Source organism: Acartia tonsa, chromosome 15 (genome assembly GCF_053477335.1).
Source record: "Acartia tonsa isolate MP-2025a chromosome 15, ASM5347733v1, whole genome shotgun sequence".
NCBI lineage: Eukaryota > Metazoa > Arthropoda > Copepoda > Calanoida > Acartiidae > Acartia > Acartia tonsa.
This window is the reverse complement of record NC_137274.1, coordinates 24,845,499-24,861,229: the sequence shown is the minus strand read 5'-3', so window position 1 is coordinate 24,861,229 and position 15,731 is coordinate 24,845,499. Positions and strand designations below refer to the sequence as shown.

Below are 15,731 nucleotides of genomic sequence, written 5' to 3'. Positions count from 1 at the left end.
CCTACATGCCTGTTGTAATATGATTCTTTAAGTGGGCTCTCTCATGGAAAGCCTTCAGATAAATTGGATGTAATTCCAATATGATCCACTTACACGGAAATCTTTAGTAAAAGGCGAAAGATTTATTCGTGCTGTAGGTAGATCCTGGACATGCTCAAACAACACAAATAGCTCCATATCCTTGGCAGCTGTTAGGCTTGTTCCATTGACCAATCTAATGTAGTTGTCAGCAAAGACATGTAGAGATTGTGTCAAAGTTCAGCTTATTCACCAAAAAAACACAAGCCCCTAGAATAACTTGAGGCGGAAAATTATCCATTAAATGACATTCAACTTTAGGGGTTTGCACCACCTAGCATTAAAACATTGAACTACATAAAGGAAGTGGAGCCATTGTGCTTTTGGCAGCATGCTTTTTGACTTGTGCAAACTTGATACAGGTTGTACATAATGTATTGAGTGGTCCAGTTTAGAAGTGGGGACAAGTGGGCCGATCCTGGTGGTACTGCAATACCAGGCCAACCCGTGATAAGGCTGGAGCAAGCTCCAAGTCCTCATCCCCTAACAAAAATGAGTTTAATATCGAAGGGGACACATGGTCCCCGTATCAGATATTAAGCTGATAAGAACAGATACTACACTTTGATCTTAGCCAAAAGGCCGAGAAGCGATGCCGAAGAATAGTTCCAGTATGCTACCTTAGAGTCATAACCTGACTATTGTACTGTCTGGCAAAAGATTAGCATGCAGGCTGCCTAATCATTGTTAGAGAGAGTATAGTCAATCTGCCTAGTTCAAAGCAAAGACTTTACTTTAAATTGGGCTTCGATATAAGCCTTTTTCTGGCCAACTACACAAACTTTAGCAACTCCTAATGAGTGAAATTTGAACTAGATGGTTAAGTTACACATTCTAATTCTGTTGTCTGTTCTGTATTTATTAGGGGATGCGCGAACGCAGTCCCCAACTACCAAAAATTGTGCGTTCGAGTTACCCACATTTGGGGTAATCGTAGGGGTCAGCCATGCCCGAGTGCAATGGCACAGCCTCACCCTAGAGGAACCACCTTAGTGATCATGGTTAACCTCCACGCCAGGTAAGTATGATGGAAAGAGTCGATTTCAGTGTATGGGTGACAAAGACTATAGATATTTTGCTGACCAGCTCCACGACTTCACACAAAACATGATTCAGTTGAAGTGTTCCCTCAGAAATGCTATATTTATACTTTTTCAAATAGTTGGTGACATACTTTGTTGATGAAACCTTCGGTAGGAGGTCTTCCATTGAAACAAATGCGACACCTAGAGGCCAAATCATTGGCTACATAATATACATGATTGCTACTTTACAGGTTACTAGTAGCTTTAGGGGGGGGGATTTTTTTGTTTTTGGGAGGGTTGGGGGTGTCCCACCCCCCAAGAAAATAGCTTAAAACCACCGCAGGACCAATAGGTATATACCCTGAAGAGTAGAATCCAATCGGTTCAGTGGTTACCGAGATCTTAAGGGACAGACAGACATCATTCTGCTTTGTATTACAGATGCATCCTAATTGCCAATAGTGAGCTATCATCAGCTCTGACAGAAATAGCATTACAGTTCACACTGCAACCACTGGATCTATACACACCTCTTAGTGAAGTGAATCAAGCAAATTTAGCTTGGTCAGTTTAGACAAATACAAGATGCAAACTGTCACTTGTTATAACAAGATTACCAAGAGTTAGCACTGGTTGCAACGCAACAAACCAAACAGAAGGATGGTATGGTAATATCCACATTACAATGTGAAAATGCTTTATCAAATGTCTACGGCCATACCATGTTGAAAGCACCAGTTCTCGTCCGATCACTGAAGTTAAGCAACATTGGGCCAAGTTAGTACTTGGATGGGTGACCGCCTGGGAATACTTGGTGTCGTAGACTTAACATTTTTGGAATTTTGACTCAAACAATCCTAGCCCAAACCTAACTAAACCCCACACAATTAATGTCTACGGCCATACCATGTTGAAAGCACCAGTTCTCGTCCGATCACTGAAGTTAATCAACATCGGGCCAAGTTAGATTCCCAGGTTCGATTCCCGGTAACGGAAAAATACATTTTGTCGAACCCCCAAGTAATTATATCAACATCCCCGATCCAAAAAAAAAGGAGATAAAAAAGATAGAGAATTGGATATTTGTAAGTTTTTACTTTTCAGCCAGGGTGACACCAAGCCTGCGTGGCCTAATGGATAAGGCGTCGGTCTCCTAAACCGAAGATTGCGAGTTCGAGTCATCTTTTTAGCAAAAGTTGTTTTGGTTGCAGTGCTTCCAAGGTTTCTTGAAGGCAGTGTAGTAGCAAATATGGAGAGTGAAAGCAAGCTGCTCTAGTGGCGCAATCGGTTAGCGCACGGTACTTATAGACAGTACAACAAGTTATGCTGGGGTTGTGAGTTCGAGCCTCACCTAGAGCAAGCACTTTTTCAACCCTTAAACCTGGCAGGGTCTTCCACGAAAAGAGCAAAAATATTTTTTTTTTACTTAAACAAAGCATTTTATCTTACCAAAATACTAAAATATTCTCTAGCAGTACCTCATAATATCAAATACAGGTACTGTGGTTCGATTTCAAAATTTTTTTGTAACTATGCTTTACTAACCAACAATCAATCAAGGAAAAAAGTTTGTTAAAGAATATAGATAGATTGATATTTTCTTTTTACTACTGTTTTAAATCTATCAAGTTAATAACAAATTCAATAAAATTTGACTGAATAACCATATAAATGTATAAAGATTTGTGATTTAAATTATGCCATGAAAAATCCTCCAATGAGTTATTTAAGCAAACAAAATTTAGCATAAAATTTTGCAACAAAAAGGTGATGTTAGCAAATAATTTCTTGAATAAAATCATAAAACGTTATTTCATTTAATTTTCATTTTTTCACTGTTGTGTTTTTATTTGACATTAAAAATAAAAATCATAAAAAATCTTCCAAATCAAAGAGAAAAAATCTTTGAATTATTGGTCAATTTAAGTTCAAAGATTTTTTTATTGTAAAAAGTTAATTTTTTAAAAATATTTTAGAAAAAAATCTTCTACCAAAAAAAAATTATCATAATCCAAGATGGCGTCAATACATGTAAAATAATATTTTTAAAACAAAAAATTAAAACTTGAATATCTTTTTTCACAGATTGAATTTCAAAAATCGGTCTGACAGTTTTTCCAAAGTCAGTATGATCTATTGAATGAAAAAGGTTTGAAACTGATAGAACATTTCTTTATACTAAAATATATTTTTTCTCCTGTTTTTTTCCCACACTTCCAAAAAATGAAATTCAATAAAAAATTAAATTGTTCTCACGTTAAAAAAATTTTCTCACGGGTCCAAAAAATGAATTTAAACAATTTAAACCTAGCTGCCTAACCTAGCCTAACCTAAGCTATTCCGGTTTGCACCTTGTGTTAAAGACTTTGAAATTGCTAAAGGATTCAGTTGAGTATTAGTCAGCTAATGTATTCAACAGGGGGATGTAGCTCAGTGGTAGAGCGCATGCTTTGCATGTATGAGGCCCCGGGTTCGATCCCCGGCGTCTCCAATTATCAATGATTTTTGTTATTTCTTTGAATTTGTCTTTTGTTCAAAATGAGTACTTTAGTGAGAAAATATTTGTATGGGGTTATGCGGACACAAAAATGTGGAACGCTTCACGATTTTGCGTGTCATCCTTGCGCAGGGGCCATGCTAATCTTCTCTGTATCGTTCCAATTTTAGTATATGTACTGCCGAAGCAAGTACAATTGAGAATAGAATTTAGTTGTGTATAAAGATCAGCATTTGTTACACAAATTGCAAAAATAATTCTGTTGACCCTGACGTGATTTGAACACGCAGCCTTCTGATCTGGAGTCAGACGCGCTACCGTTGCGCCACAGAGTCAGATGTTTGAATTGCTGCAACTTTGAATTCATGCAAAACTAAAGGAAAGTCTTTTATTTCTTTTTTTCTATCCACTATACAATGCAAGCGACCAATAGAAAAAAGGCGCTGCTTTCGTCCGGCCCCTATGATGAAGACCAGGGGTTGTAGCTCAGCTGGTAGAGCGTCTGATTCGCATTTAGAAGGTCTCGGGTTCAAATCCCGACGACTCCAAATTTTTTTTTCTTTTCAATTTTCAGAAGTATTGGGCAAAACCATGGGCTTGACCGGAGACCTTCTGCGTGTTAGGCAGATGTGATAACCGCTACACCACGGAAACTTGTTACATAGAGTAAACAGCTTTATTGCCCTCTGCTTTTCTTTAAGTGTGCTAGTTACTAGGCAAATATGTATTTGTGGTTTTTCACTTTGGCGTACATAATAATATTGTAAAAAAAGCGTCAGTGGTATAGTGGTGAGCATAGCTGCCTTCCAAGCAGTTGACCCGGATTCGATTCCCGGCTGACGCATTTTCATCTCAGTTGCCTAGGAGTACATTTTTGTACATTCAAAAAGAGTAGTAATCCTGTACTGCCAACAAGCCTCCGTAGCGCAGTAGGCAGCGCGTCAGTCTCATAATTTGAAGGCCGTGAGTTCGAGCCTCACCGGGGGCAGGCAAACACTTTTTCATCTCCTGGTTGTGTTTTGAAAAAAATAGTTTTGTCAGAAGTGGGATTCAAACCCACGCCCTCATCGAGGACCAGAATTCTCACAACCACTCTCTATCAGAGAGCAAGGAAGTTGTCCTTGAGTCTGGCGCCTTAGACCACTCGGCCATCCTGACTGCTAATATAGTGTTCACGGATTAAGAAATTTCATGTTTTGATAACCCAAAAAGGTTAGCCAAAATGCAATGTTAGCATCCCATCTGGGGATCGAACCCAGGACCTTTGGATTAGAAGTCCAACGCGCTATCCTCTGCGCTAATGGGACTTGGTAAGAGAAAAGAAAATAGTAGCATTTGTTGACATAAAACATTATGGAAGGCAAGAAAAAAGAAAATCAAGTAGAGAAGAAAAAAAGCATGTAGTTTTTGCATTGTGCTAATACTTATACATATCATCTCAATCAGGCCCGTTAGCTCAGTTGGTTAGAGCGTCGTGCTAATAACGCGAAGGTCACGGGTTCGATCCCCCTACGGGCCAGCTAATACTTTTACCAAATTGAACAGTTTGCAGTGGCGGAAATATTTAACGGAAAAATTTCACAAGGTTGAAAAATTATCTCTCCCTGACCGGGAATCGAACCCGGGCCTTCCACGTGACAGGCGGAGATCCTCACCACTAGACTATCGAGGAATTCTTATTGACCAGCTATTTTCTAGTCTCTACGTACGTATCACACTGATTGGAGACTTGAACAAAAAATGAGAGCGCCCGAGCAGGGGCTCGAACCCTGGACCGTTAGGTTAAAAGCCTAACGCTCTACCGACTGAGCTACCCGGGCATCATGCTATTTTAAAATTACAGTAACAAAATTGTCTCACCAGATGGCAGCAGCATTTTAGTTCATGGTAGGCTTGGTTTTCTCTCTGTTTATTTTTGGTTAAGTGCAACCTGAGTTGTATAGAATAAATCATCCCTCCATAATTTTCCTGTATTGTAGCATTTTGCATTTAGTATATGTCACATTTTCCAAAGTTAAATGTCTACGGCCATACCATGTTGAAAGCACCAGTTCTCGTCCGATCACTGCAGTTAAGCAACATTGGGCCAAGTTAGTACTTGGATGGGTGACCGCCTGGGAATACTTGGTGTCGTAGGCAAATCTTTTCATCCTTTTTTATAAGTTGAGAAAAAAAATACCAAAGTGTGAAAAATGTAAACCAGCACAGCAAGAGACAACTGCTTATGTTTATTTTTTACACTTAAAGCCCTTATACAATGCAACCACTATGATATAATATGTAGTTACTGTTTTTGTCACCAGATGGCAGCTCTATTTAGTTCCCAGTTAGGCTTTGTTTTCTCCGTGTTGAGGCATGAGTTTTGGGTTGACAACTATTATTGTTCGATAAAATGATATTTTTCAGTACTACACATACCTATTTGGATTAATATTTTAGTTACCTTGTGCTTGTATTTTATGAAAAGAAACTTTTCTGGTCGGACCTTCAACAAATATCAAAATAATATGCTTGTCCAAGTAACTTTACATCATTGTCTAAAACGACCAAGCTAATATTGCTTGATTCACTTCTACAAGAGGTGTGTATCACCTTGAGTCCGCTCGGGTTGGGTGTCTGTCTTAGTCAGTCACAAACATCTTTATTCAGGGTTAAAGAGAACTCACTAATCACTGGAAACCAATCTAGAACTTAGAATCATTTACCGTAGATACCTGTACGTATTTTCTCTTGGTAATGCATTTTCCATTAAGTATAAGCACCAGTTCTCGACCGATCACTGAAGTTAAGCAACATTGGGCCAAGCTAGTACTTGGATGGGTGACTGCCTGGGAATACTTGGTGTCGTAGGCTTTAACATTTTATCCATATTTCAAAATTTGTCTCTTTTTCTTCCTTGTCCGTAGATTCCTGTACTGTTGAGTGTTTTGCATTCATTTCACGCCACATTTTCTCTTCGTAATGCATTTTGCATTTAATTTACGCCACATTTTCCGTTGATATATGTCTACGGCCATACCATGTTGAAAGCACCAGTTCTCGTCCGATCACTGCAGTTAAGCAACATTGGGCCAAGTTAGTACTTGGATGGGTGACCGCCTGGGAATACTTGGTGTCGTAGGCTCTAACATTTTACCCATACTTCAAATTTGTCTCTTTTTCTTTCTTGTCCAAGAGAAATTTATAATCACTGAGAACATAAGGTGAAACCCAAGGGGATGTAGCTCAGATGGTAGAGCGCTCGCTTAGCATGCGAGAGGTACGGGGATCGATACCCCGCATCTCCAAGTATCATTTTTCCCCCTACTACACAAGCACCAAACAAAAAAATAAACACACAAAGAAAAACAAAAGTCTGAAAATTTAAACCAGTAAAACTTTAAACCTTTTTGTTGCATTAGAATGTTATTTAATAAACCAGAAGTTATAAGAGCATTTCCTCAGAGTAAATGTCTACGGCCATACCATGTTGAAAGCACCAGTTCTCGTCTGATCACTGAAGTTAAGCAACATTGGGCCAAGTTAGTACTTGGATGGGTGACCGCCTGGGAATACTTGGTGTCGTAAGCTCAATATTTTTGGAATTTTGACCCAACCAATCCTAGCCCAAACCTAACTAAACCTCACACAAGTTTGAAAATCATGTTGTCACTTTATGTCTACGGCCATACCATGTTGAAAGCACCAGTTCTCGTCCGATCACTGAAGTTAAGCAACATTGGGCCAAGTTAGTACTTGGATGGGTGACCGCCTGGGAATACTTGGTGTTGTAAACTCTACATCTTTCTTTCTTATCTTGTCACTGAAAACAGAAAAGTTGTGTTAACGTAGAAAATAATTGCTGCAACGTCCGGGAATCGAACCCGGGCCGCCCGCGTGGCAGGCGAGCATTCTACCACTGAACCAACGTTGCTGGCATGCTCTTTGGCTATTCGTATAACCCAACCCCTTGCTGAAAATCATTATTCAGAAATCTGTCAATTTATAACCCAAATACAGATTGATATAGCTTTACACCTGAATATGACTTGCTGTAAGTAGACTTTGGCAGTAGGTAAGGACTTTCTTCAGCCCGGCAAGACAATATCAGAGTGATCCTTGGTTCACTTGTACACACCTTTTAGTGAAGTGAATCAAGCAAGTATAGCTTGGTCAGTTTAGACAAATGGTAACTGCAATTTTAGCCATTCCTACCGTAGGCTATTTGTCAGCATGGTTGGCCAGTTTTATTTTTACAAATTTGAAGTGGTTGGTTGGAGATGAATGGTTTTGTGGTAAACACATCCTGACATCCTGTCCCTACATGCCTGTTGTAATATGATTCTTTAAGTGGGCTCTCTCATGGAAAGCCTTCAGATAAATTGGATGTAATTCCAATATGATCCACTTACACGGAAATCTTTAGTAAAAGGCGAAAGATTTATTCGTGCTGTAGGTAGATCCTGGACATGCTCAAACAACACAAATAGCTCCATATCCTTGGCAGCTGTTAGGCTTGTTCCATTGACCAATCTAATGTAGTTGTCAGCAAAGACATGTAGAGATTGTGTCAAAGTTCAGCTTATTCACCAAAAAAACACAAGCCCCTAGAATAACTTGAGGCGGAAAATTATCCATTAAATGACATTCAACTTTAGGGGTTTGCACCACCTAGCATTAAAACATTGAACTACATAAAGGAAGTGGAGCCATTGTGCTTTTGGCAGCATGCTTTTTGACTTGTGCAAACTTGATACAGGTTGTACATAATGTATTGAGTGGTCCAGTTTAGAAGTGGGGACAAGTGGGCCGATCCTGGTGGTACTGCAATACCAGGCCAACCCGTGATAAGGCTGGAGCAAGCTCCAAGTCCTCATCCCCTAACAAAAATGAGTTTAATATCGAAGGGGACACATGGTCCCCGTATCAGATATTAAGCTGATAAGAACAGATACTACACTTTGATCTTAGCCAAAAGGCCGAGAAGCGATGCCGAAGAATAGTTCCAGTATGCTACCTTAGAGTCATAACCTGACTATTGTACTGTCTGGCAAAAGATTAGCATGCAGGCTGCCTAATCATTGTTAGAGAGAGTATAGTCAATCTGCCTAGTTCAAAGCAAAGACTTTACTTTAAATTGGGCTTCGATATAAGCCTTTTTCTGGCCAACTACACAAACTTTAGCAACTCCTAATGAGTGAAATTTGAACTAGATGGTTAAGTTACACATTCTAATTCTGTTGTCTGTTCTGTATTTATTAGGGGATGCGCGAACGCAGTCCCCAACTACCAAAAATTGTGCGTTCGAGTTACCCACATTTGGGGTAATCGTAGGGGTCAGCCATGCCTGAGTGCAATGGCACAGCCTCACCCTAGAGGAACCACCTTAGTGTTCATGGTTAACCTCCACGCCAGGTAAGTATGAGAGTAGGAGTCGATTTCAGTGTATGGGTGACAAAGACTATAGATATTTTGCTGACCAGCTCCACGACTTCACACAAAACATGATTCAGTTGAAGTGTCCCCTCAGAAATGCTATATTTATACTTTTTCAAATAGTTGGTGACATACTTTGTTGATGAAACCTTCGGTAGGAGGTCTTCCATTGAAACAAATGCGACACCTAGAGGCCAAATTATTGGCTACATAATATACATGATTGCTACTTTACAGGTTACTAGTGGCTTTAGGGGGGGGATTTTTTTTGTTTTTGGGAGGGTTGGGGGTGTCCCACACCCCCAAGAAAATAGCTTAAAACCACCGCAGGACCAATAGGTATATACCCTGAAGAGTAGAATCCATTCGGTTCAGTGGTTACCGAGATCTTAAGGGACAGACAGACATCGTTCTGCTTTGTATTACAGATGCATCCTAATTACCAATAGTGAGCTATCATCAGCTCTGACATAAATAGCATTACAGTTCACACTGCAACCACAGGATCAATACACACCTCTTAATGAAGTGGATCAAGCAAATTTAGCTTGGTCAGTTTAGACAAATACAAGACGCAAACTGTCACTTGTTATAACAAGATTACCAAGAGTTAGCACTGGTTGCAACGCAACGAACCAAACAGAAGGATGGTATGGTAATATCCACATAACAATGTGAAAATGCTTTATCAAATGTCTACGGCCATACCATGTTAAAAGCACCAGTTCTCGTCCGATCACTGAAGTTAAGCAACATTGGGCCAAGTTAGTACTTGGATGGGTGACCGCCTGGGAATACTTGGTGTCGTAGACTTAACATTTTTGGAATTTTGACCCAAACAATCCTAGCCCAAACCTAACTAAACCCCACACAATTAATGTCTACGGCCATACCATGTTGAAAGCACCAGTTCTCGTCCGATCACTGAAGTTAATCAACATTGGGCAAACAAAATTTAGCATTTATGCTAAATTTTGTTTGCTTAAATAACATTCTATTGCAACAAAAAGGTGATGTTAGCAAATAATTTCTTGAATAAAATCATAAAACGTTATTTCATTTAATTTTCATTTTTTCACTGTTGTGTTTTTATTTGACATTAAAAATAAAAATCATAAAAAATCTTCCAAATCAAAGAGAAAAAATCTTTGAATTATTGGTCAATTTAAGTTCAAAGATTTTTTTATTGTAAAAAGTTAATTTTTTAAAAATATTTTAGAAAAAAATCTTCTAACAAAAAAAAATTTTCATAATCCAAGATGGCGTCAATACATGTAAAATAATATTTTTAAAACAAATTATTAAAACTTGAATATCTTTTTTCACAGATTGAATTTCAAAAATCGGTCTGACAGTTTTTCCAAAGTCAGTATGATCTATTGAATGAAAAAGGTTTGAAACTGATAGAACATTTCTTTATACTAAAATATATTTTTTCTCCTGTTTTTTCCCACACTTCCAAAAAATGAAATTCAATTAAAAATTAAATTGTTCTCACGTTAAAAAAATTTTCTCACGGGTCCAAAAAATGAATTTAAATGAAAATCATATGTACCATTTAAATCAAAATGAATGGTTCCCACATTCTAAAAATTTTCCCACGCTTGACATTCTTGAAAAATGCTAAATAAATGGACATTTAAACAAACCAAAGATCGCGTTTTTTGCAATGGAATGTGTTTTGTAAAAATCTTTGAAACTTTGGATTTATACACCACGGAAACTTGTTACATAGAGTAAACAGCTTTATTGCCCTCTGCTTTTCTTTAAGTGTGCTAGTTACTAGGCAAATATGTATTTGTGGTTTTCACTTTGGCGTACATAATAATATTGTAAAAAAAGCGTCAGTGGTATAGTGGTGAGCATAGCTGCCTTCCAAGCAGTTGACCCGGGTTTGATTCCCGGCTGACGCATTTTCATCTCATTTCATTTTGTACATTCAAAAAGAGTAGTAATCCTGTACTGCCAACAAGCCTCCGTAGCGCAGTAGGCAGCGCGTCAGTCTCATAATCTGAAGGCCGTGAGTTCGAGCCTCACCGGGGGCAGGCAAACACTTTTTCATCTCCTGGTTGTGTTTTGAAAAATAGTTTTGTCAGAAGTGGGATTCAAACCCACGCCCTCATCGAGGACCAGAATTCTCACAACCACTCTCTATCAGAGAGCAAGGAAGTTGTCCTTGAGTCTGGCACCTTAGACCACTCGGCCATCCTGACTGCTAATATAGTGTTCACGGATTAAGAAATTCCATGTTTTGATAACCCAAAAAGGTTAGCCAAAATGCAATGTTAGCATCCCATCTGGGGATCGAACCCAGGACCTTTGGATTAGAAGTCCAACGCGCTATCCTCTGCGCTAATGGGACTTGGTAAGAGAAAAGAAAATAGTAGCATTTGTTGACATAAAACATTATGGAAGGCAAGAAAAAGAAAATCAAGTAGAGAAGAAAAAAAGCATGTAGTTTTTGCATTGTGCTAATACTTATACATATCATCTCAATCAGGCCCGTTAGCTCAGTTGGTTAGAGCGTTGTGCTAATAACGCAAAGGTTGCGGGTTCGATCCCCCTACCGGCCAGCTAATACTTTTACCAAATTGAACAGTTTGCAGTGGCGGAAATATTTAACGGAAAAAAAAAGAAATTTCACAAGGTTGAAAAATTATCTCTCCCCGACCGGGAATCGAACCCGGGCCTTCCACGTGACAGGCGGAGATCCTCACCACTAGACTATCGAGGAATTCTTATTGACCAGCTATTTTCTAGTCTCTACGTACGTATCACACTGATTGGAGACTTGAACAAAAAATGAGAGCGCCCGAGCAGGGGCTCGAACCCTGGACCGTTAGGTTAAAAGCCTAACGCTCTACCGACTGAGCTACCCGGGCATCATGCTTATTTAAAATTACAGTAACAAAATTGTGTCACCAGATGGCAGCAGCATTTTAGTTCATGGTAGGCTTGGTTTTCTCTCTGTTTATTTTTGGTTAAGTGCAACCTGAGTTGTATAGAATAAATCATCCCTCCATAATTTTCCTGTATTGTAGCATTTTGCATTTAGCATATGTCACATTTTCCAAAGTTAAATGTCTATGGCCATACCATGTTGAAAGCACCAGCTCTCGTCCGATCACTGAAGTTAAGCAACATTGGGCCAAGTTAGTACTTGGATGGGTGACCGCCTGGGAATACTTGGTGTCGTAGGCAAATCTTTTCATCCTTTTTTATAAGTTGAGAAAAAAAAATACCAAAGTGTGAAAAATGTAAACCAGCACAGCAAGAGACAACTGCTTATGCTTATTTTTTTACACTTAAAGCCCTTATACAATGCAACCACTATGATATAATATGTAGTTACTGTTTTTGTCACCAGATGGCAGCTCTATTTAGTTCCCAGTTAGGCTTAGTTTTCTCCGTGTTGAGGCATGAGTTTTGGGTTGACAACTATTATTGTTCGATAAAATGAAATCTTTCAGTACTACACATACCTGTTTGGATTAATATTTTAGTTACCTTGTGCTTGTATTTTATGAAAATTAACTTTTCTGGTCGGACCTTCAACAAATATCAAAATAATATGGTTGTCCAAGTAACCTTACATCATTGTCTAAAACGACCAAGCTAATATTGCTTGATTCACTTCTACAAGAGGTGTGTATCACCTTGAGTCCGCTCGGGTTGGGTGTCTGTCTTAGTCAGTCACAAATATCTTTATTCAGGGTTAAAGAGAACTCACTAATCACTGGAAACCAATCTAGAACTTAGAATCATTTACCGTAGATACCTGTACGTATTTTCTCTTGGTAATGCATTTTCCATTTAGTTTATGCCACACTTTCCTTTGATAAATGTCTACGGCCATACCATGTTGAAAGCACCAGTTCTTGACCGATCACTGAAGTTAAGCAACATTGGGCCAAGCTAGTACTTGGATGGGTGACCGCCTGGGAATACTTGGTGTCGTAGGCTTTAACATTTTATCCATATTTCAAAATTTGTCTCTTTTTCTTCCTTGTCCGTAGATTCCTGTACTGTTGAGCGTTTTGCATTCATTTCACGCCACATTTTCTCTTCGTAATGCATTTTGCATTTAATTTTTGCCACATTTTCCGTTGATATATGTCTACGGCCATACCATGTTGAAAGCACCAGTTCTCGTCCGATTTTCGTGATTAAAAGTCAAGAAGTTTTTGTTTAAAAATTAACAATAAGAAAGCTTTTTTCTCTATTGATATTTTGATTTTAAATGTTTTGATTTGCTTTCTTTTTAATTTTGATGGATCATTTATAATGATTACAAGAAATTGGGTAAATTTACCCCCAAAACAATTTAGTACCTAGTCAATATTTAGATTTTTTCTCGAGGCAAAGAATTTAAATTTAAAATAATCACGAAACCTATCTATAGTTTATATTTTGCATGAAATTGTATTTCATGATATTGCTGAATTTATTTAACTTTTTATTTATATAAATTATTTATATTTATTCATTTATGTTTCTAAATATGGTTTAAAAGCATATTTCATTATGATTATTACCGAATTTTAATTTTTATTGAGTAGTGTAATTCAAAACTTGTTTGACAGGTTTCCTAGATTTACTCAAATTTATTAATTTTAATCTAAAATTTTCAAGTAAACTTAAAGTATTAATATTATACTTCGTAATTTTAACAAAAGTTTATGAATTTTAATTATTTTATTGGTTTATTTTTGTTTTCAAAGTTTTTTTTTGTTTTATTTTTGATTACTTAATTTCATAGATTAAGACAAAAAATGCATAGTTAAATAATTATTTCATTTTATTTACAGATTTTGCAAATTACAATATATATTTATCACTTTCTAATAATTTCATTTTAAAAGTAAAATTTTCGCCTAGATATTTAAATTTTATTGATTTAAATTTAAAGTTTTATTTAGGATTTATAGTTTGAATCATCTTTACAAAGGTGATATTTAATAATTAGAAAAAGGAAGGCAATGAATTTTGCTGCATATATTTTCATTCTATTTCGGTTTTATGCAAATAAAATGTGGCCTTTTCATTTCCTTGCTTATTTGGTTGACTTGACCAATATAAAGTAGGGTACATTGGTGTATCCATTTAATGATTACATATTTTTGGAGTAAAAATTCAATTTTCGGGTTTTTTCTCCACAGAAGAGATATCATTATGTTCTTCTGCTATATTTTTTGTTTTATGGTTCTTGCAAAAAAGATAATTTGCAGTGATTTTATCTTTTTGCAAGAATTATATATTTTTTTTCATCATTTGTATACATATTGTAACTTTAAAAGCCCTTATTGTGGGTTCACTTTTAATAAAACTCTGTAGCGCTTTGGATGAATAAATTTTAAAAGAAAAAAATCACTGTAGTTAAGCAACATTGGGCCAAGTTAGTACTTGGATGGGTGACCGCCTGGGAATACTTGGTGTCGTAGGCTCTAACATTTTATCCATATTTCAAATTTGTCTCTTTTTCTTTCTTGTCCAAGAGAAATTTCTAATCACTGAGAACATAAGGTGAAACCCAAGGGGATGTAGCTCAGATGGTAGAGCGCTCGCTTAGCATGCGAGAGGTACGGGGATCGATACCCCGCATCTCCAAGTATCATTTTTCCCCCGTACTACACAAGCACCAAACAAAAAAATAAACACACAAAGAAAAACAAAAGTCTGAAAATTTAAACCAGTAAAACTTTAAACCTTTTTGTTGCATTAGAATGTTATTTAATAAACCAGAAGTTAGTAGAGCATTCCCTCAGAGTAAATGTCTACGGCCATACCATGTTGAAAGCACCAGTTCTCGTCTGATCACTGAAGTTAAGCAACATTGGGCCAAGTTAGTACTTGGATGGGTGACCGCCTGGGAATACTTGGTGTCGTAGGTTCAATATTTTTGGAATTTTGACCCAACCAATCCTAGCCCAAACCTAACTAAACCTCACACAAGTTTGAAAATCATGTTGTCACTTTATGTCTACGGCCATACCATGTTGAAAGCACCAGTTCTCGTCCGATCACTGAAGTTAAGCAACATTGGGCCAAGTTAGTACTTGGATGGGTGACCGCCTGGGAATACTTGGTGTCGTAGGTTCAATATTTTTGGAATTTTGACCCAACCAATCCTAGCCCAAACCTAACTAAACCTCACACAAGTTTGAAAATCATGTTGTCACTTTATGTCTACGGCCATACCATGTTGAAAGCACCAGTTCTCGTCCGATCACTGAAGTTAAGCAACATTGGGCCAAGTTAGTACTTGGATGGGTGACCGCCTGGGAACACTTGGTGTTGTAAACTCTACATCTTTCTTTCTTATCTTGTCACTGAAAACAGAAAAGTTGTGTTAACGTAGAAAATAATTGCTGCAACGTCCGGGAATCGAACCCGGGCCGCTCGCGTGGCAGGCGAGCATTCTACCACTGAACCAACGTTGCTGGTATGCTCTTTGGCTATTCGTATAACCCAACCCCTTGCTGAAAATCATTATTCAGAAATCTGTCAATTTATAACCCAAATACAGATTGATATAGCTTTACACCTGAGTATGACTTGCTGTAAGTAGACTTTGGCAGTAGGTAAGGACTTTCTTCAGCCCGGCAAGACAATATCTGAGTGATCCTTGGTTCACTTGTACACACCTTTTAGTGAAGTGAATCAAGCAAGTATAGCTTGGTCAGTTTAGACAAATGGTAACTGCAATTTTAGCCATT

The 15,731-nt window shown here is 37.8% G+C and overlaps 33 non-coding genes across 33 annotated transcripts; 18 read left to right on the top strand and 15 right to left on the bottom strand.

Annotated features, from left to right (window-relative positions):
• Nucleotides 1-33: 33 nt before the first annotated feature.
• On the bottom strand, nt 34-151 carry LOC145308101 (U5 spliceosomal RNA). The gene has a single exon (XR_013875933.1). It is a non-coding gene; the product is annotated as a U5 spliceosomal RNA (small nuclear RNA).
• Nucleotides 152-480: 329 nt separating this feature from the next.
• On the bottom strand, nt 481-672 carry LOC145308025 (U2 spliceosomal RNA). The gene has a single exon (XR_013875859.1). It is a non-coding gene; the product is annotated as a U2 spliceosomal RNA (small nuclear RNA).
• A 267-nt stretch (nt 673-939) lies between these two features.
• Nucleotides 940-1,104, bottom strand: LOC145307929 (U1 spliceosomal RNA). The gene has a single exon (XR_013875773.1). It is a non-coding gene; the product is annotated as a U1 spliceosomal RNA (small nuclear RNA).
• A 706-nt stretch (nt 1,105-1,810) lies between these two features.
• Nucleotides 1,811-1,929, top strand: LOC145308613 (5S ribosomal RNA). Its single transcript, XR_013876436.1, has one exon. It is a non-coding gene; the product is annotated as a 5S ribosomal RNA (ribosomal RNA).
• Nucleotides 1,930-2,372: 443 nt separating this feature from the next.
• On the top strand, nt 2,373-2,462 carry TRNAI-UAU (transfer RNA isoleucine (anticodon UAU)). The gene is given in 2 exon segments: nt 2,373-2,410; nt 2,427-2,462. It is a non-coding gene; the product is annotated as a tRNA-Ile (tRNA).
• A 1,060-nt stretch (nt 2,463-3,522) lies between these two features.
• TRNAA-UGC (transfer RNA alanine (anticodon UGC)) lies at nt 3,523-3,594 on the top strand. The gene has a single exon. It is a non-coding gene; the product is annotated as a tRNA-Ala (tRNA).
• Nucleotides 3,595-3,687: 93 nt separating this feature from the next.
• On the bottom strand, nt 3,688-3,794 carry LOC145308198 (U6 spliceosomal RNA). The gene has a single exon (XR_013876043.1). It is a non-coding gene; the product is annotated as a U6 spliceosomal RNA (small nuclear RNA).
• Nucleotides 3,795-3,863: 69 nt separating this feature from the next.
• TRNAW-CCA (transfer RNA tryptophan (anticodon CCA)) lies at nt 3,864-3,935 on the bottom strand. Its single transcript has one exon. It is a non-coding gene; the product is annotated as a tRNA-Trp (tRNA).
• A 140-nt stretch (nt 3,936-4,075) lies between these two features.
• On the top strand, nt 4,076-4,148 carry TRNAA-CGC (transfer RNA alanine (anticodon CGC)). Its single transcript has one exon. It is a non-coding gene; the product is annotated as a tRNA-Ala (tRNA).
• Nucleotides 4,149-4,834: 686 nt separating this feature from the next.
• On the bottom strand, nt 4,835-4,907 carry TRNAR-UCU (transfer RNA arginine (anticodon UCU)). Its single transcript has one exon. It is a non-coding gene; the product is annotated as a tRNA-Arg (tRNA).
• A 138-nt stretch (nt 4,908-5,045) lies between these two features.
• TRNAI-AAU (transfer RNA isoleucine (anticodon AAU)) lies at nt 5,046-5,119 on the top strand. Its single transcript has one exon. It is a non-coding gene; the product is annotated as a tRNA-Ile (tRNA).
• Nucleotides 5,120-5,347: 228 nt separating this feature from the next.
• On the bottom strand, nt 5,348-5,420 carry TRNAK-UUU (transfer RNA lysine (anticodon UUU)). Its single transcript has one exon. It is a non-coding gene; the product is annotated as a tRNA-Lys (tRNA).
• A 200-nt stretch (nt 5,421-5,620) lies between these two features.
• On the top strand, nt 5,621-5,739 carry LOC145308558 (5S ribosomal RNA). The gene has a single exon (XR_013876383.1). It is a non-coding gene; the product is annotated as a 5S ribosomal RNA (ribosomal RNA).
• An 866-nt stretch (nt 5,740-6,605) lies between these two features.
• On the top strand, nt 6,606-6,724 carry LOC145308445 (5S ribosomal RNA). The gene has a single exon (XR_013876277.1). It is a non-coding gene; the product is annotated as a 5S ribosomal RNA (ribosomal RNA).
• A 90-nt stretch (nt 6,725-6,814) lies between these two features.
• On the top strand, nt 6,815-6,887 carry TRNAA-AGC (transfer RNA alanine (anticodon AGC)). Its single transcript has one exon. It is a non-coding gene; the product is annotated as a tRNA-Ala (tRNA).
• A 164-nt stretch (nt 6,888-7,051) lies between these two features.
• LOC145308669 (5S ribosomal RNA) lies at nt 7,052-7,170 on the top strand. The gene has a single exon (XR_013876491.1). It is a non-coding gene; the product is annotated as a 5S ribosomal RNA (ribosomal RNA).
• An 87-nt stretch (nt 7,171-7,257) lies between these two features.
• LOC145308598 (5S ribosomal RNA) lies at nt 7,258-7,376 on the top strand. The gene has a single exon (XR_013876420.1). It is a non-coding gene; the product is annotated as a 5S ribosomal RNA (ribosomal RNA).
• Nucleotides 7,377-7,442: 66 nt separating this feature from the next.
• On the bottom strand, nt 7,443-7,513 carry TRNAG-GCC (transfer RNA glycine (anticodon GCC)). The gene has a single exon. It is a non-coding gene; the product is annotated as a tRNA-Gly (tRNA).
• Nucleotides 7,514-7,931: 418 nt separating this feature from the next.
• LOC145308100 (U5 spliceosomal RNA) lies at nt 7,932-8,049 on the bottom strand. The gene has a single exon (XR_013875932.1). It is a non-coding gene; the product is annotated as a U5 spliceosomal RNA (small nuclear RNA).
• Nucleotides 8,050-8,378: 329 nt separating this feature from the next.
• Nucleotides 8,379-8,570, bottom strand: LOC145308023 (U2 spliceosomal RNA). Its single transcript, XR_013875858.1, has one exon. It is a non-coding gene; the product is annotated as a U2 spliceosomal RNA (small nuclear RNA).
• A 267-nt stretch (nt 8,571-8,837) lies between these two features.
• On the bottom strand, nt 8,838-9,002 carry LOC145307955 (U1 spliceosomal RNA). Its single transcript, XR_013875797.1, has one exon. It is a non-coding gene; the product is annotated as a U1 spliceosomal RNA (small nuclear RNA).
• A 707-nt stretch (nt 9,003-9,709) lies between these two features.
• On the top strand, nt 9,710-9,828 carry LOC145308576 (5S ribosomal RNA). The gene has a single exon (XR_013876400.1). It is a non-coding gene; the product is annotated as a 5S ribosomal RNA (ribosomal RNA).
• Nucleotides 9,829-10,987: 1,159 nt separating this feature from the next.
• Nucleotides 10,988-11,060, top strand: TRNAM-CAU (transfer RNA methionine (anticodon CAU)). The gene has a single exon. It is a non-coding gene; the product is annotated as a tRNA-Met (tRNA).
• A 244-nt stretch (nt 11,061-11,304) lies between these two features.
• On the bottom strand, nt 11,305-11,377 carry TRNAR-UCU (transfer RNA arginine (anticodon UCU)). Its single transcript has one exon. It is a non-coding gene; the product is annotated as a tRNA-Arg (tRNA).
• A 300-nt stretch (nt 11,378-11,677) lies between these two features.
• Nucleotides 11,678-11,749, bottom strand: TRNAD-GUC (transfer RNA aspartic acid (anticodon GUC)). Its single transcript has one exon. It is a non-coding gene; the product is annotated as a tRNA-Asp (tRNA).
• A 75-nt stretch (nt 11,750-11,824) lies between these two features.
• Nucleotides 11,825-11,897, bottom strand: TRNAK-UUU (transfer RNA lysine (anticodon UUU)). The gene has a single exon. It is a non-coding gene; the product is annotated as a tRNA-Lys (tRNA).
• Nucleotides 11,898-12,097: 200 nt separating this feature from the next.
• LOC145307749 (5S ribosomal RNA) lies at nt 12,098-12,216 on the top strand. Its single transcript, XR_013875618.1, has one exon. It is a non-coding gene; the product is annotated as a 5S ribosomal RNA (ribosomal RNA).
• A 643-nt stretch (nt 12,217-12,859) lies between these two features.
• On the top strand, nt 12,860-12,978 carry LOC145307807 (5S ribosomal RNA). Its single transcript, XR_013875676.1, has one exon. It is a non-coding gene; the product is annotated as a 5S ribosomal RNA (ribosomal RNA).
• A 1,571-nt stretch (nt 12,979-14,549) lies between these two features.
• On the top strand, nt 14,550-14,622 carry TRNAA-AGC (transfer RNA alanine (anticodon AGC)). The gene has a single exon. It is a non-coding gene; the product is annotated as a tRNA-Ala (tRNA).
• A 165-nt stretch (nt 14,623-14,787) lies between these two features.
• LOC145308596 (5S ribosomal RNA) lies at nt 14,788-14,906 on the top strand. Its single transcript, XR_013876418.1, has one exon. It is a non-coding gene; the product is annotated as a 5S ribosomal RNA (ribosomal RNA).
• Nucleotides 14,907-14,993: 87 nt separating this feature from the next.
• LOC145308472 (5S ribosomal RNA) lies at nt 14,994-15,112 on the top strand. The gene has a single exon (XR_013876301.1). It is a non-coding gene; the product is annotated as a 5S ribosomal RNA (ribosomal RNA).
• Nucleotides 15,113-15,199: 87 nt separating this feature from the next.
• On the top strand, nt 15,200-15,318 carry LOC145308643 (5S ribosomal RNA). Its single transcript, XR_013876466.1, has one exon. It is a non-coding gene; the product is annotated as a 5S ribosomal RNA (ribosomal RNA).
• A 66-nt stretch (nt 15,319-15,384) lies between these two features.
• TRNAG-GCC (transfer RNA glycine (anticodon GCC)) lies at nt 15,385-15,455 on the bottom strand. The gene has a single exon. It is a non-coding gene; the product is annotated as a tRNA-Gly (tRNA).
• Nucleotides 15,456-15,731: the final 276 nt, after the last annotated feature.